The sequence below is a fragment of the Buceros rhinoceros genome, unplaced genomic scaffold (assembly GCF_000710305.1).
Source record: "Buceros rhinoceros silvestris isolate BGI_N320 unplaced genomic scaffold, ASM71030v1 scaffold1529, whole genome shotgun sequence".
In the NCBI taxonomy this organism is placed as follows: Eukaryota; Metazoa; Chordata; class Aves; order Bucerotiformes; family Bucerotidae; genus Buceros; species Buceros rhinoceros.
Window position 1 is genome coordinate 43199 of NW_010433036.1, and position 4636 is coordinate 47834.

Sequence of the window (4636 nt, forward strand, 5' to 3'; positions counted from 1 at the left end):
CCTGCTGAAGCATGTGGGAGAAAATATGTTATGTGCTAGGTACGCAGCAGTAACTCAGACAGTGTTTGGTGACATTGGATCTGCTTTGTTCTCATGTTTGCTGGGCTGTGACCTTAACAGGGTTCTCAAGGATATCTGCATATATTTCTTTTCATCAGGAAGATGCTATCTTGCTATTACTTCTTTTCTTTCTGCAGGTGCAGGAGTTTTTTGTTCTGTTAGGCACAACAGCTGTTCTGTGCTGCCTGACTGTGATATCAAAAATAATGATTTTTCTAATGCTCTGATTTCTTTTTGTCTGAATATGGCCTTGCTTTCATATTTTCCTTGGCTTTTGGTGCCACCTCTATAATCTCCTTTTGTAAAACGTCCACATCCTTCAAATGCTTTTCCACCTATTACTTTACTACTCAGTCCTCCCGTTTGCTTGTCGAATTGATCACAATGGCTATTTTACTACCATCGTGTGAAAATGAAAAGTGGTCTTTGTAAATTGATTTGTCTTTTAGGGCTTCTCAACTCTGCTAACATTGTACTTATTTAAGGTCTAGCAAGGATTCACTTTGCATTACAAAATCAAAGAAATTAAAACACACCGAAGACACCCTGAATAATAAAAGTTATTTCTTGCTTATGGCACAAGCTTCATATTTTCCAAAGTATAATTTAGTACATTTAATATTTTGACTTAAACACTAAAATCTGAAATCCATTTTTACAATTGTTCCTTCAAGAAAAATTCTATTAAGAACAGGGCAGTATTTTTCATACTCTATGTTAATGCCATTTCATTTAATGCCTAATATAAACCTTCCCTGTATTGCAAATGTATTATACCTTTCCGTACTGCGCCTTCGTTTCTGTAGACGGCATGTCAGGTCATGGTAATTAACATAGTCTTGTTTATCTGCAAAATAAAATGAGAAACACAATATACCATTTCTGTAGCTGCACTTCCCGATCTAACAAGGAAACGTTTTGAATTTCACAGCGGGTTATCAATGGGATATACGTGATTCACAATTTATTAGCAAAGAAGGCTCAAGGAGAATGTGCTGCTCTGGTGCTTTGAGACTGACTTTCGATCTATCATTTAACAATCATCGGTATTCTTACATGGTGCTTGTTGCTAGAATATGTCAGTTCAAACTGGGAGTTAAGCTTCAGAGGGAAGTGTTTTCCTCTACAGGGTTATTTAACAGTAACACATCCTAGTTTGTCACAGACTCCCTGTATGGCCCACAACAAGTCATTTCACTCTGTCTCTCAGTTCCTCCTCTGTGCCCAAAGAAGAATAACAGTATTTCTCTGTTGGGAATACTGAAAGAAAAGTGGTAAACTAGTAAAGGTGCACTTTCTGGTCAATAAGGCACCTTCTCTATGGAAGGAACCGTTTAAGAGCCGGATAACTAGATTGTAGAAGATCTCGCTATATTAGGATGTATAAGGTGCCTTAAGGTTTACAGGTAGGTTCTGTGCTTAACTGTTCAGCACATGTGGGATCGGGGCCTGGAAGAAAGAACAGATGGTTAAAAAAGATGCATAATGGGAATTCAGAGAAAGATATTAGTCACAATTTTCTAATTATATTTATTCTATCTTTTAGCAAACATTGGAGACTACGTGGAATTATTTAAATAATATTTCCCCCTCAGGGACTCAATGTCACAGGTTCCTGGCTTTTAAAAATTGTGGTGTCCTGACTGGCCTCAAATTACTGTGTCAGAAAAAGAAAAAATAAATAAAAAAGGAAAAAGGGAAACATGAGCCATTGGATATGGGTGTCAGCTCACTGAAACACATCTGGAAGTTTGCAAAGAACTAAGTGAATATGGCCCATAGCCTTCACAGCTCAGTGAGGATCATCACCTGCCAGCAATAGTTTATTTCACATTGTAGTAATGTGAGATCCGGATGTTCAGATGTGTGGACAATGTAGAAAATTTCACATAAGATGTCACCTGAAAGGAACAAATGGAAAAAGAAAGAAAAAGAGGGCAAGCATAGCTACAAAATTCCATTTTTCTAGTAGATAGAGTACATATATTAAAACACAGAGGTTTTGATTTACATTAGGACATCATAGTCCTCTGCATAAGACAGACCTTTTCATCTTCTCTGTAATTTCTCTTTCCTCTGGCGTTGCCTGTGCAGCATCTGAAATATGCTCTGAAGAGCTCGCTTTCAAGGGGAGTCCATCCTGCTGGAGCACGCTACAAGCCATTGCCAACCACGTGGGCAAGAAGAAACACTGGCACAGCAAAGCTCTGCACTGGGACCCACCAAGGAGTAAATGGTTTCTGGGGTTTATTTCCAACCTGAAGACAGATACCTATGAATTCCTGGTTCCTATGGGTCTGTCAGTGACTGCAGGTGACAGGAAGAATGAGGTCACCTCTGCAAACAGCTGGACTGCAGCAGTATCCTTCAGTGTCAGACTGTCAACTGGAAATTTGTGGGGGCCCACAGGATGCAGGACCCCTTGCCTCTGAGTAAACACACCAACCAGGCTACTCCTGAGTCATTGTTCAGGAGGTGACAGATCTTAATCTGAAGCTCAAGGCGTGAGACAGCAACAGTCATGCAATTTGCTCCCTGGAACACCAGAAGACCTGAGCAAGGCTCTAGGGACTCCCAGGTTTACAGGCTGCTAAAACTGCAAATAATTCAGGAAGATAATTCAGGGAGTCCTAGAAAGACCCTGATAGATCATATGCTTTTTTCTAAAATATTTTGGTGTTCTCGGTAGCTTTTGTTTACATCAAAACCAATAAGAATTGGCCTAAAACTTGTCCCTGTACAGAATGCCAAGGAGGTTGCAAACTGTTTTTAAGACTACGCGTGATAACTTTAACCTGCTAGTTCAATACCGAGAGTAGTGAGTTTGTGCCAAGAGGTCATAGCAGCTGGAGGTTTCTTACGCACATGGAAAGACACTGAATTTCAGTCTCCCACTGAAGCTTGCACTATGCTGGCTAGTAAGATAAAAAAAGGCCTTAATTATCCTCACCTCTCTAATTCTGCTGTCAAAGTTATGAAACATTGCAGACCCTGCAGGGTGTGGATTATAGGCTTGCAATGCTTATACAGCATCTCTGGAATACTTAAAAATCATTCCTTTAATATAAAACATGCTAGATCCCCTATATAGACTGATGATAGTCTTATCTGTAAAAGAATGTGCCACGGGTATTTTCCTTGAAAAACACTGCTATATTTGAAGAGAACAGATTCGGAGTATATGGTCGGCTCCATCACAAAAAAAAAACCCCGACCCTCTGACATTATTTATTCTACAGTTATCAAATAATAAAGCCTTTTAATGCAGATAATATTTTATCATACCTGATTTCTGTGACAAATATGGGGAAGTAGTTGAAATTATAAGGCAGATGTCTTCATTGTGACACTTATTATAAGAGAATTTGATATGAAGTTTCTCTGGGTAACAATATTTATTACAAAAGTTTAGAAACAAAGCATCTGAAAAGCCTTATGGACTGAAGTTGGGCTGGAAGAGAGTAACTTTGGTGTAATATGGTCGTTGTTGCTCACATTGAAAAACCAGCCTACGAAGAAAAAACCCCAACTTTAAAAATGTGTCTGTGCTGATAGTGATAAAAATAATACTAGACGTTTGTGCCATGTGTAAGAACTTTTTTCATTTTTTCCTTATTTTTATCTTTTATGTTATACCTCCTCCTGCCAGACAAAATATTCAGGTTTAGGAAAATGTGCTGATTGGTTTGTAGTTGTCAACCTTACAATGTCATATCTAACGCATTGGGAAGTAACTGATTAATGCCACTGTCCAGATAACTTTTTAAGCTCTAGGGAGATTGTTAAAATGGGACCCCTTCTTGTCAATACACATGAGAAGCAGAGTCATCCAGTGACATGTCGTCACTCATCGAGCTTTTAAATGTGTATTATTCTGCAAAAGGACCTACTTCATGCCCCATCCTTCTCCCTTATGATACTTACTAAAAATAAAGGGAAATCCTCTCTGATACTAAGAGTTATGCCGCTGAATGACAGCCCTGTTTCATTATCTTTCAACAAATTCAGTCATGAGAGGACATCCCTAGCAGATAGATGGCATTCTGCCCTTTCTGGAAATTAATGACAATGGTGAAAGCCTTTTGCTAGAGCTCAGGCAGCTGCTGATGCAGACGCATAGTTTTGCCCATCAGTTTTTAAGCAATTAGTACCAGACAGGAATGCTGTCTTCACGTTTTAAACCTGTACTCTGTTTCAGGTATCCTCTGTGTTTGTCCTTTTCGCTCTCTAGACCCGTGTTGGGTAATGAAGTTTCACTACAAAAAGTTGGCTTGGCAGACTCACCTAAGACTATTTGATGAAAATGTAAACCCTTTCTTTGCATGAAAGGTTGTTACACTGTAAGATGAATCAAGGTGATTGTCCACCGAGATGCAGACTCTGGCCTTAACAGATTAAAGCCAGAGTTCAGATCTTAGTGTACAATCACGTTGATCAAATGGTATAACAACCTTTCTTCATACAGAGAAATGGTTTGCATCCATAAAACTGTCTTAAATAAATTTGTAGAAAGGAAGTAATGTCATAGGAGCCTCTTGAGGAATTGAATCTGATTAAGCCAGATGTCTCAAAAGCA